Source organism: Salvia hispanica, chromosome 4 (assembly GCF_029641045.1).
Source record: "Salvia hispanica isolate PSC_SH4W2 chromosome 4, Shi_PSC_v1, whole genome shotgun sequence".
In the NCBI taxonomy this organism is placed as follows: domain Eukaryota; kingdom Viridiplantae; phylum Streptophyta; class Magnoliopsida; order Lamiales; family Lamiaceae; genus Salvia; species Salvia hispanica.
This window is the reverse complement of record NC_142695.1, coordinates 11,474,507-11,488,830: the sequence shown is the minus strand read 5'-3', so window position 1 is coordinate 11,488,830 and position 14,324 is coordinate 11,474,507. Positions and strand designations below refer to the sequence as shown.

The window sequence follows — 14,324 nt, the reverse complement described above, 5'->3', positions numbered from 1 at the left end:
TTTTATCAATTTGATAATATGCATTCCACTAATTTATTTTCAGTCACATTTTTTCTACAAAACTAAGTTTATAAAAGTATGATTCTCATTTCACTAATTTTATCAATCCACTTTCTATTACAATTCTTAAAACTCGTGTTGAATCAAAATGAGACACATATTAGGAGATGGAGGAAGTATTAAATTAATTGCATAATATTTCCTCGTTCCACGTTAATAGAGACATATTTTTTTTGCACTGAGTTTAAAAATAGTGTTAAATGGTGAATAAAGTAAGAAAGTTGATGAGAAAAAAAAGTAAGAAGAAAGATTACATTTGGCCAAAAATAAAAATGACTCAATTATGTTAAAATTTTTTAAATAAAAAAATAACTCTATTAACACGAAACAGATTGACGTATAAAAGAAGGCTAACATAACACTGAAAACGTCTAGGTCAATCCACATGATGTCGGGGATGTGACATTGTGGTGGACGCATATTGACAACTCACTTCACATTTATTGTCGTTCATTTCCACATTAGATCTTTTCCACAATTGTAATATCGTATACTTCATCCGTCTCATTTAAGATGTCTATATTTTTGAGTGATACGGGATTATAGAAGTTGTTAGATGAAATAAACAGAGAAAAAAAGATAGTTGAATATTTTAATGATAAGAGAGGAGAGAAAGATTTATTTTCAAATATAGAAAGGGGACATATTGAGTGGAACAAATTAAAAGAAAAATGTGGACATCTTAAATGTGACAGAGGAAGTATTTGCTTAATTACGAAGGTTGGGGTAGCCGAAATGAATATTAACTACTCTCTGTGTCCTTCATTAACTGACAATGTTTGACTTGACTAGGGTTTTTAAGAAGGATACATTGTTGGAAAAGTCATGAACTTTTCCAATTTTTTCGGTATTTTCCACGAACCTCAAAGGTAGCACCAAAAATGTCATGAATTTACAGTGCATGCGTCCGTTTTTCCATTGCATGTGTTCCGAGTAATGATGACATGGCTTTTATATATGACGTGTTGCAGAGTGGATGCACCAAAAGGAATTTCCCATATTTCAGTCAACCTAAGAGCATCCACAATAGCGGCTAGCCGATTCGCGTCGCTAGCCGGTCGACTAGCCGAACCATTATAACCGGCTAGCCGAGAATCGGCGAGAAAATCGGCGTGGGCTAGCCGATTCGCGTGCGCTGGCCGCCATTGTGGCGTGCCGATCGGCCAGCGCCAATTTTCGTTTTTTTTTGAATTTTTTTTTTTGAAAACCTATATATACGCGATTTTAGTTTCATTTTCATTTGCACCACTTATTTTAACGAGTTTTCTCTCTCTCTAAATTTCTGTACAAGAGCAACATCGAGCGATGGACAACAACAACGAGTCTTGTCCAGCGACGAGCGGTTCTCATACTCCCACGGTACCCGTGGGATCTGGATGGGGCCAGATGGGCGGGCAGATGGGCCCAGGGTTTAACGTCCCTTGGCAACAGTTGATGGAGATGATGGCTGGAGCGCCGGGCGGGATGCAGGGACGAACCAGGGGGGATGCCGGACGGGGTGAAGGCGAGCGGCGGGCAGTCAGCGCCGGGGTGGGGAGGTATGCCCCAGATGCAGCAGCAGATGATGGGGATGATGTGGCAGGGAGGGATGCATCCCGGGATGCAGGGGCCACGGGGGGGGGGGGGAGGGGTGGGACACGGTCTATCGTCCCTCTCTTGATTTTTTGACGGCTTCGCCTCACATGTCGACCCCAGTGGAGACGCAGTTCACTGGCGATGACCTTTTGTCATTGCATGAGATGGGGATCGATCTCGGGGAGCCGGACACTCCCGTTCCAGCGGGTCGGGCCGCGCCGAAGAAGAAGAAGGGCAAGGGGAAGGGCAAGATGGTCGGCGAGTCGTCGCAGCCTGCTGATCACGACACTCCCACGCGGAGGAAGTGGACGGAGGATGAGTACGCCGGCGTGGCCAAGGCGTGGTTGTCGGTCTGCGACGATCCGCTGGTTGCGAACAACCAGCGGGTCGTCAACATGTGGCTGAAGATTAAAGCAGCCTACATGAGAAACTGCCCGCACGGGAAGGACTACAGCGGGGAGGAGTGCCGGAAGGGGTGGGAACGGATCAGGGCCGCGGTCAGCCGATTTTCGGGGTTGTACGCCAACGCCCTCCGCCAGCTGACTAGTGGGTAAAATGAGGAGGACTCCCGGAAGATAGCGGAGAGTCAGTTCCCCTTGCCGTGGAAGTATAAGGACTTCACCTTCTGGGAATGCTATGTGTTGCTGAAGGACTCCGAGAAGTTCCGGGTGGGGTGCGACGCTGGGTGGCCGAAGAAGCAGAGGCTGAACTATTCCGGCGACTACAGCGGCAGTAGCGGCGGATCCCACGACCTCCCCCGGATGCTGAGGAGTTTCCGTCCCCTCCATCCTCCACTCGTCGCCCTCGCCCGGTTGGCCAAAAGCGGGCGCAACGGGCAGCGAGGGGAGGATCCCCCCTATCGCCCCAGGAGGTCATCTCGGCACCCCCCCCCCCCCCACGCGCGTACACCTTATTCTCGCGTGCAAAAACGGAGGAACGGATGTTCGCGGTCTTCCAAGAGTGGAAGGCCGCAACCGACCCCACGGAGAAGAGGTTTCTCTACTCGATGCTCGAGAACATGCGGGTGGATTTGGATGCCTCGAGGGCACTGGTAGGGGGTTCAGACGTGGGCTCAGATACCCCTGGTGGCGGCGGCGAGGATGGCGGCGGCAACGACGAGGAGTAGAGAGTGGCGGGGCTCGTGTGTGGAAGCCCTTTTTTTTTAAAAAAAAACATGTATTTTTTTTATCTATGTACCTTTTTTTTTAATGAAATGAATGGATTTTCCCATATATGTCTCGTAAATTTAATTCCGTAATTTAATCGTAAATTTATTCCGTAAATGTAGTTGTTTTTGAATTATTTTTTTTTCGGCTGGCCTATGGCTGGCCTATTTGAGAAAATGCTGACGTTGCAAATGGATTTTTAGTGCTGCTAACGTAGCAGGGAGAGAGAGTGGCTGGCCTATGACTGACCTATTCTTACCGTGGATGCGATATTTCCTCCTTCAACTTTGAATGTAGTGAAAATGAACTTTGAATGTAGTGAAAAAATAAATGAACTTTGAGTTTGTATCAAATTTCTCATGATTAAGAATTATGACAAATTAAAATCCTTTTTGGTGCTTCTAATACCAATTTTAAATGCCGAGGAGATGGAAAAAGTATATGAGAAATTTTAAAACGCATTAAAAAAATGTGCAACTCAGCTAATTCGAGCCCACTTACCTAGTGGGCCTGGCCAAGCCTGGCCCAACACATTTGACAACTTTAGTTCAGCAAACATTGCTTAGTCCAAGCGAATTAGTTCTTCAACCATCCTAAATCCACTTATTCGATACGTATTTTGAACTTAGTTCAATCTCTCACACATTTTTAAATCAGTAGCTTAGCAAACGGGGACAGGAAATTATAATAGTACGGGCAAAAATATTAATATATAAATAAATAAATATAAAAATAAAATATATACATTAAAATGATATAATATATTATCTCAAAGGAGGGTAAGCCTTCGTGTGTATGTCAGGAGTGGGGCAAGTAAGAAAATATTTTTTCTAAACAAGGGGGAAAATTAGTTGAATATGTACTCCATATATTTAAGTATTATAATATATATTTACTCGCTACTAGAAAAATGAGGTGGGGCATTTGCCCCTTCTCACAATACTATAGATCCGTCCCTGAGTCCAAGCGAATTAGCTCTTCAACCATCCTAAATGTTATTTTGTCCGCTCGCCATTTATGGTCTTATTTTGATTCAACACTAATTTTAATAAAGTATTTGACACTTTGTAAAGAAAAATAGGAAAATGAGTTAGTGGCATGTAAGCTTCAATTTATATATTTTGTTTATAATAGAACGTGAGTGTAATGAGTTAGTTAAATGGTGGGTCCATTTACGTAAAACAGAAAAAAAAAAAAAAAAAATGGGACTTCAAATCACGAACATCCCAAAATGAGACTTTAAATCGCGGACAAAGGGAGTGACATTTACATGCATATAGACAAGTTGTATAGCTGGTTTTATTAAATTCCTTCGGACACAAATTGTGTTGATATGGTAAATTAACAAAAACTTAAAAACGTGAGTATAAGGTGAGAATGTGATGCCAGCTGCTGAAATGTGAAGGCATGCAGTCACTTGTGTAAGACTGAAATAAACAAACAAAAGAAGGAAAAACAGTAGAGAGCAGAATCTGCATAAATAAGGGATTGGACAAAAGGGAAGGCATTTAGGCGTTGGAGAAAAGCAAGATAGCATCCTCATGCACTTGTCATTCCTTCCTATTTCTTTTTCTCCATAAATCCTCGTAGATATTAAATTTATACTGTACTGTTCTACATTCATCCTCACCAAACATTTTCACACTGCCGCATCTTTTTTCCTTTTCTTTAATGTTGCTCGCAATATTAAAAGGTTAGTTACGAACACAATACGTATCATAAATAATAATATTAGAACTGTCATGGTTTTTAGTATCAAGGCTAGCTGGTCATCATAGCACTAATTCGTCTAAAAAATAGTCTTGTTTATTCATTTTGGATCGTCTATCACAATTAGACTATATCTGTTTTTCAGAAAAAAAATATTCTCTCTAATGAAATGAGTCATATTTTCCACTAAATGACTTTTTATGATTGTACATTCATTCCTTTGATGTCAGCAAATATAATTCTATTACAAGTTGTAAAACGAAAAAGAACTATATATATATTCACTGTATCTAATTTGTAATCCTCATAAAAATACCCTATTTTACCCCTTTCAGTGATTAATTAATTAACCCCACACCAATTCGACTAGTTTCCAACAAACACGCAAACACATACTAATATAGTAATATCTATACATTATACATACGCACACATACTTTTCCCACAATTAATGATTTTAAGATGAAGAGCCCAAATTGATGTAGTCCACTCAACAACACAACAATATGCACGCTTTTGTGTACCTCACTAACACTAGTCTCCCCAATTTCCATGCTTGACGACGAAGTATATTCTTGCATAACATAAATATGAATGAATTGTGTATTAATTAGTGTGAAATGTAGTGTTAGATTGGTGAAAATTCGGGTCCAAATTCATATTATAATCACATATATATATATTTATTGTACTATATAAATTTGAATCCAGTTTGATTTTGATCAGTCACACGGTAAGTATATAGTTTCACAATCTTTATCATAAATATATATTGTGTATAGCATGAATCCATATATGGATTCATATGATTTCATTTTTACTGTGTAACGGAATTGATACTGTACCTTTTTTAAAATAAAAAAAAAACACTTATATTCAATTCATAAGAGTATCGAGCAAATTATGATCACTAGGTAGTAAATATGTCATGCAATCATTTCAAGTAATAATGTGTTAATTAACATATATAGTTACACACCATAAATGCTTCAACTGCATGAATACCTATTGCAACATTCAGGCTTCCGCTCGCCGCGACAGGTGAACTACGTCCACGTGTGTTTCCACGTGGCACGTCAACACCACAACCACTTTCACTATACCAATTCTCCTCATTTTTTTTGCTCTGACTAAATTTAATTCTACCAGAGCAACTGAGTATGGTTTTATTTCCCACCTCAATAAACAGCTTAAAATTTATGGAAATCATACGTATTTCTCTGCTGCATCTAAATTCATTCACAGGAGCTTTTTCTGATTTCACGTTCATTTTCAGTCCTCCAATTTCTGTACTTAATTCCCCTGTGCAAACAGTTGCAAAAAGTAGAATAATTTAACACTGATAGGGAGAGAGAGAATTATCGTCCAAAAATTATTTACATTCCCGCAAAATTCATAACAAAAATACTTGTAATTCTACCATATTCTAAAAGAACCAAAATTCTAATTTTGGATGTTTTGATGTTCAAAATCTTCAGAGAGGGTACTATTTTGAGAGGTTAAAGTACTAGTAGTACTCTTGCTACTAAACGACGACGTTCTACTGGACATGGGAGTGGCGAGGAAAGTGGGCTTTTCCTGGCCGGCCATGATCACCAGAAACTTCTCCTCCATCACCGGCGGCGCCGCCTTAGAAGCTCCGTCTCGTTCTCCGTCGGCCTCGAGGTCCCTCTCGCCGTCTTCGGAGAGCTTCCAGTAGGAGCAGGCGAGGATCAAGAGAGCGAAAGCGATGAGCCCCAGCATCGCCGCAAGCCCGCCGAACAGGTACGGCACCGGCGAGTGCCACGGCGACCGCGGAACTGGCGACGGCGCTGCTGCTGCTGATGATGCATCAAAACCCGCCATGTGTATAAGGGTTTGATTGAGGTTTTGTTGATGTGGTGTTGAGGAAGAAGAGATGTGAGGGAAGGGAATTTATAGAGGGAATTATGGTAATAAGAGAAGGTGGATTGGATTTTCGACCCAGCTGGAATTTACGTTTATTTTTTTATTTGTGGGAATTATGTTGTCATAAAATAAAATTAGGCTACTATATCAAAGAAATACTTAAACTGAAAAAAAAAAAAGAAAAGAAAAAAGATTGGTCAAATTTTAGTTTTTCACTGCATAACTTTATAAAATGGTCATTTATATAATTTTGATAATTTGTTCAATTGTCTCATAGTTTATAATTTGGAGAAACTATATCATGCTTTTCACAAATGAAAAATATTACGCAAACAAAACAATTAACTATTTTAACGACTACTCAATTGGTCTTTAATTTTTACATATGCACTCATTTATATTGATAAATTTAGAGTATTTCCATATACAGTTTATGGGTTTTGATCTATGAAAACTAGATCAAAATACGGAAACGCGGAACAAAGTCATACGTAGGGCATTTTTAGGTCATAGTTAGTTTATTTTTGGGTCATGCTAACAAAGCATGACCTAAAAAGATCTTAACATGATATTAAATCCAAATATTATAATATGACCCAAAACAGCTTAATTATGACCTTCCGTATTTTTGGTTAATTATTGACCATTAGATCATCTAATCCTAAGACCAAGATTTGGGATACATTTCTGAATTTAAATGCATTCTTGTTTTGATCATCTCCCTATAGTTTATAGTATATTTAGTTAGAATTATGGCAATATATACTATTACTACTTGTTAAAATTATTGATACGGAGTCACACCAAATAGGATTGCCATTTTGATATTTCTTAATATATTGCGTTCAAGTTATGTCTTATTTGGAGTTGACTAATTATAATAATTTTATAAAATAATTACTCCATCTGTCACCTATTAATTAGCATCATCTAATTTGGCACGGGTTTTAAAATTTATAGTGGAAAGTGTGTGGAAAAAGTTAGTGACATTTGAGTCCTATTTTAATATATAAACTTTATAATAAAATGCGAGTTGAATAAGTTAATAGAATTTGAGATTCATTACCAAAAATAGGTATTAGTATTTAATTAGGAATAAACGAATAAAAAAAAGTATGTTCGTGTAAATTGGGGACTGAAGGAAGGAGTACTATATTCGTATTAAAGGAAATACTATAATTAGTTCGAATTATTTTTCTTAAAACGAGCTTATCACATCTGATTTCAATAAAATAATATCGATAAATGAACTACTCCATATTCCAATATTTTATTAGTATCTTGTAAGATGTAGACATCTATTTCAATTTCGACCACAAACAATATGTACGCATATCATAGTTCGTTTTGCGATTGGATCAATTTACATTTCTCTATTAAGCACCTTCCAATTAGATGCATGCATATTCAAACGAATTAGTATCTTTTTATATAAAAAGTTTGATACTGCAAGGCACAATTAATCTTTTAATGGGTAAAGTTGGATGAGTCATTATTTTACAAGGCTGAAATTAAGACGCAATTCCCTCACCATGTAGATTACTTTTACCCTACCTCTTCAACCAATTAATGTTGCATAGGATCTCCCTTCATTTCGTCGAATAAATTTTTATAATTATGTTTCTGTTCTAATGTATCGTCTTAGTGGATACCAATTTCTTGCAATAACCTTAAGCGCATATAGTAATCTCAATAAATTTTACATATTTAAGAATTTATCATAACAAAAAAAATTAATAGTTATTTAAGTTATACAGTATTCTGGTATATTTCATGATCTTTAATATTTGAAACATGTTGTTTTAAACACCATGAAAACGTCATTTAATGCCTGAATGAGAATTTAGAAAAATTAAATTTTCGTGATTTAATATTTCAATTTCAACAATTACAAAATTAATTAAGATTTAACCAAAACTTCATAATTTAAATAGCTAGGTATAAATTAGAAGACGGTTGAATGAAAAGTTTCATAGTGGGTGCTGGCTTTGGTACAAATTATATGCTTGAGTATACACAAAGAAAATAGTACTAATGTCTATGTTCTGTAAATTTTATTCAAAAGTACTTATATTTTTAAATAATTTAGATTACTGTTAGAGCTTTTGCACAATTATACTTATACAGAATTTAAATATAGTAAAAGGAAAGAAAGTATTAGAAAATGTTGGACGAACTTTATTAGTAACAAACGCAGATACGTGTCTATCTAAAACCCAACGTTTTACGCGGAGTATAAAGCGAGTATTTAATGGATGAGTAGTGATTTAGAGACATAATGTCTCTAAGCCATAATACCCTTATGTCACTTTTCCATAATCTTATTTAAATATGTACTAATATACCCTTATTTTAGATAAAAGGAAAATAATTACTATTTATTAAGAAAGGAAAGCTAATCAAATTAACTATCTATAACTAATTACGTGGTAAGTACTATTAATTAAGATTCACATTTTTTAGTCAAAATTTTAACCAATTCTCAACTATTTTCGCTACTTGATGAGTATTTATATATAATTATTTTATTATTAAATAATTCTTAAAATTCTAAACAACTAAATTTAATTTATAAAAATAGAAAGTAAATTATAATTATAATAGTCATTGTCATCTGATTATTTTATTATCAAATAATTATAAAATTTGTAAGTTATAAAAAATACTTGATGTCTAATATTAAATAAATTAAAATGATATTAAATAGTAATATTTAAATTTTATGTTATATAAATGATTATATATATTTAGTGTTATCATTCAATAAAAAATAGTCATTCAAATCAAATTATTTTATTAGTCGTAAATAATCATTTAAACTATAAGTTATGGAAATAACTACATGTATTTGCACTCAATTTCCTTGTATTATCATTCAACGAAATAATAAATTTGCATTCAAATTTCTTAGTGTTATCATTTAAAAGCTAGTATTAAATTTTTAAGTTGTATAAATAGCTACATGTATGTATCAAGATATATGTTACTATTGTTTTCCAAAATAAAGAAGAAGATTAGATTCCATAATTTTAGGAATTGTTTAAAATAAAAATAATTGATGAGACTTCTATTCAAGTTTTAATTCATTTTAGTGTATCATCTACTAATTGATGTTAAAATTTAAGAATATAAACAATCACACGTTTTAAAAAATTTAAAAATAAGTGATTGATTGATTTAGTTGTGGAATTTAGGTAAAAAATTAATAATTTAAAGTAATTAAAAGTTTGAAATGCACAAGAATTAAAATTAAAATTATGAAAATTTTTAAATCAAAACCGTTAACTCAACTAATATTAGTACTATCATATATATCAAAATTTAGTTGTTTGCATGATATAGTGAACCGAGCGAAGATTTATAATATTTTATACTAGAAAAAAGAGAATATAACTCAAATAGTAAATATATGAGTTAAGAACATGTGATTATTTTCTTATAGATGTTCGATTATAGCATTCTAAATATTAAGAATCAAATAAATTAAATTTTGAACGTAAAGAATTAAAATCATATCCAAAAACTCAATTAGTATGATTATTATATACTATGTATCAAATTTTAATTTATTGCATAATATAGTAAATGATCTTATAACTCTAATAATTTATAAAGAAAAAGAGAAAACATTAACTCTATATTTTTAGAATATTAAATAGATGAATTAAGAATATGTGACTTTTTTTTATTAAGTATGTGTTATTTTTATTGAAACGGTACAATTCAAAATAGTATACCCAATTAGTATTAACATATATAGTAGTGAATTGATTTAAGAACTCTAATGTTTTATTAAGAAAAACAGAAAATATAATTCACATGTCTTTAACATATTAAAGAGATGAGTTCAGAATGTGTAAACATTTTTTGATTAAGACTCGAATTTAATGTTCCAAATTTTAAGAATATAAAGAAAATAAAAAATTAATATTAATATTACTAATTTTTTTTAAAATCAAAATATTAAACTCAATTAGTATTAATACATTATATATCAAATTTTAATGCATGCCATGTTACCGTGAATTGAGCTAAAAGCTTTAATACTCCTTATAAAGAATCTTCTAAATAAAAAGGTTATAAAATTAAATTTTTCAATATTAAAAATTACAGTTTAATTATAAAATAATTATTTTTGGCCATAGTAAATCTAATTCTTTACTATTTATAAAATAAGATAACAAATTTTAATACTTTGTAGAGCTAATTATTTTATTAAATTATTTAAATTAAAATTTGTAAAAATTTATTTGATAAGAAATCTGTTATATGGTTCATTTTCTAATAAAATATAGTATTATTATTTCATAGGTAAATAAATGTACACTAAATATATAGATTCAATGAAATATAATATTTTATTATTTTAAATATGTGTCCTTAAATAAATGCAATAAGATATAAAAAAACTGCCATCATAAATATGAGGATTGCATGCTAATAAAATTGAAATCGCATAATTAGTGTCAATGTCCTTAATAAGTATATTTAGTTAATACTTTAATATAAAGGGTAGAAAAGTAAATAAATATAACATGAATTTAAATAAAAATCTAAAACAATCTAAAATAACTATTTTAGCCTTAATATTGCATTATGGCTTGGAGACATTATGTCTCTAAAACATTTTCCTTAATGGATTATTAAAATTTATGTCATCCTATTAAACATTGCATTGTCATGTAAAAACTACTGTATCACTACGCCTACAATTTTTTTAAAAGCTTGGTTGTTACAATGTAAGTTGTGTGTACATTCGTAATGACAAAATTAGATTGTATTTTATGATTAATTATATTACATAAATTTTAATTACTAGTTTATCATATAGTGTAGTATGTCGGAAAGTGATCAATTGTTAACTCATTATTTAATTGCTAACTACAATTAATTTAAGGCTATAGAATTTTAGAAAACGTGTGGTCTACAATTTGCCACGTGTAATTTTCGTTTTAATTAATTAAGTCGAAAAAGATAAAAAAAAATCTCAAAATTAGGGTTTTGGATGAAGTTCTGAAAATATCAACTCAATACTTTGAGAATGTCAACATAATGCTTTAAGAATGTTAACTCATTGCTTATATTGACATTCTACATGCATTATATTGAAATATTTTATATAGTATGTTGACATACGAAAAAATTAAAAATTTATGAAAATTTTTTCAAATTTTGACATTGGAACATATGCATGTATGATATCGTTAGAATCCTTATGAAATTATCTTTAATTTGATATATGTTATATAAATTTAAATGTTTGGGATTTCTTTTAAAAGTTAGATATAACTAAACATGTAGTTAATTGACATTAATACTCCTATTGATATTTTTTGAAATTAATCCTATGGCCTTATTGACGTTTTTCGTTGATCGTATTAACATTTAGGGATTAATGATCTAAACCCTTAATTTGAATATCTAATTACTATTATTTAATTATAGTTAGCAATTAAGTTATGAGTTAGCAATAATAGTACGTCAGTTTTATCTTATTTAAAGAACCGACTGCTATATGAAAATCTATATGAAAATCTATGTACGTCTAATATGAGCATCTTTGATACTCGCCGCAGTGCGGTGGCGCCCACCACTATTGCTCCGACGTACACGCTAAGGACGATTCCTTTCCCAAACGATACGGCCAGCTTTGGCACAACTTGAAATTGTTTAAACATATTAGGAACCCCACCACTATATGAGTATATCTAATTAATTGATTGTAAGCACCTAATTTGACATTGGTCTATTTTACTATTAAAGAAAAACAGAGCGTACCATAGGAGAATTTACACATAAATCCAAAACCGAATCCCACTTAATGGATTGATTTAATTAAAGCTGATGTGACCATTAAATTAACCTTAATCACATTGATTACTACTCCATATGATAGATCCCTTATGAGCGCTTCACACTACGTTCTTATTGAAAAACATAAATATGTCATTCTCTACAAATTATCCATAATGGGGTACTTATAAGTTCTGGAATATTCTTTAATAAGTTATTATTATAAATTTATAGACACTAAAAGTAGAAATTAAATGGAGTAATAGTCTTTGAAAACCAATTTAAATGTGGGGTCAGTTGGTTAGGTGGACTCCGAATAAGAAAATTTAACCAATATAAGATTGACAATTTATTCCCATAAGTAAAGTAAAAACAAATTAAATCATAAATCCAACTATATATGAATGGTTTTTCAGATGGATAATATAATTAATCATGCAATCCTACTTAAAACACTCATTTGGATGGGTTCTCCACTATGATCATCTTTAGTTGCACAAACAAATTATAATTAAGTGGGTTACCACAATAATCATGGTTTTGGCTGCTCTCACTTTCCCTAGCAGCTTTCCATATCGTCCATCACCATAATAATTATGAGCACTATCATTATAAAATTAATTTACATCAATTCATTATCTAATTAAAAACAGTTGAGACTTGTTGCTCAAGAGTGATACTGTTACATGTCTTAGATATTGTATATTGGATTTACCTGTGATTATATAATTGAGAATAAATTCTTGAATCAGAATCAGATTACCATGTGGTACATTGTTGTATATCTATTGCCTCTTCAATATTCTAGTACTGGATATATTGTCCAATAACATTCTTTAATGGTTAACTAATATATATAGTACTTAAAACAACGAGATTTTAAATATTTCTTTGATCTAAGATAATAATTTCAAAAGATAAAATTAAAGATAGTAAGTATTGTAGTGGAGAGAGCACTAAAGACTGATTCGCCTTTAAGGTGGTACTTTAATTTGGAATCTTAGTTCTATCCTAAAAGCTTAATGCAAATTTTAATGAAAGCAAACTAGTGATACCTCATACATGGTACACTTGAGGATAATGTTGGAACACGCTCGACCAAGAGGATTGACCATACACACATAATATATATAGTGTGGGTGTGTCTGTATAATTCTAGATTTACAGAATGAGGATACTAATGTGTCATTAGAAATTAAATATTTTACTTTTTAGACCGTCTCGTTATAAATGAAATGTTTCCTAAAATGGAAATAATTCTAATTCTACTTTTTCATGTCTTACTTTACTATCTCTTCATTAACTCACAAAAACTACACTAATAAAATATCGTGCCAATTCCATTTCTATTTCTACAAAATAAATTTCTAAAACAAAACAACACCATTTCTATTTTTTCATCTCTTTTACTTTACTCTCTCCTCATAAACTCATAAAAAAACACTACATAAAATCTCGTCCCATCCACAACATGCAACACAGACTGTGCGTTAAAGAGGCAAATTAACCACATAGACAGTGCGGGAATTGTCATCTCTGAAGCTAAGACCAATCGCACGGACCGTGTGGTTGGTAATCAAATCACACACTCGTGTACATTGCGTAGATTCACGGGGTTGATTTTCAGGACACCATTGTCGATGGTTTTATGACACCACATTGTTTTTTTAAAAAGAGCAAAAACTTGAGAAACATAATACACTTAATGTATGTATTTGCAGATTATATACCACTGCGTTTATATATGATCAATACTCACGAAATGAGAAGAATAATGGTTGTGTGTCTCTTTGAGTGTCGATGGGACGAATAATTATTTCTTTGATAAGATAAGAAACAACAAAGCAAAGCAAATGCCGAAATCTTGCAACAAAACAAAATAGCGTTTCGAATTTGTGTGTTGGCCTCATTTCAACTTACCTTATTCCCTTCACTATGTAAAAACACGGTGTGTGTGGTTATGCATCACTATTATTCAATGGACATAGAAGATGAGTAGGTCCAATAGCTTAGTATGAAAAAAAAAGAAGACAAGACTCCAAAAACAGTGGCCTCCCATATCATGAACACAAGGATTTGTACAATTTTGTATGCTTTCAATTAAAAGTTGCTCAAACTTTTAAGTGAAAATCA

General features: G+C 32.6%; 1 pseudogene; it reads right to left on the bottom strand.

Annotated features, from left to right (window-relative positions):
* Positions 1-5,869: 5,869 nt before the first annotated feature.
* On the bottom strand, positions 5,870-6,405 carry LOC125197104 (protein GLUTAMINE DUMPER 1 pseudogene; annotated as a pseudogene).
* Positions 6,406-14,324: the final 7,919 nt, after the last annotated feature.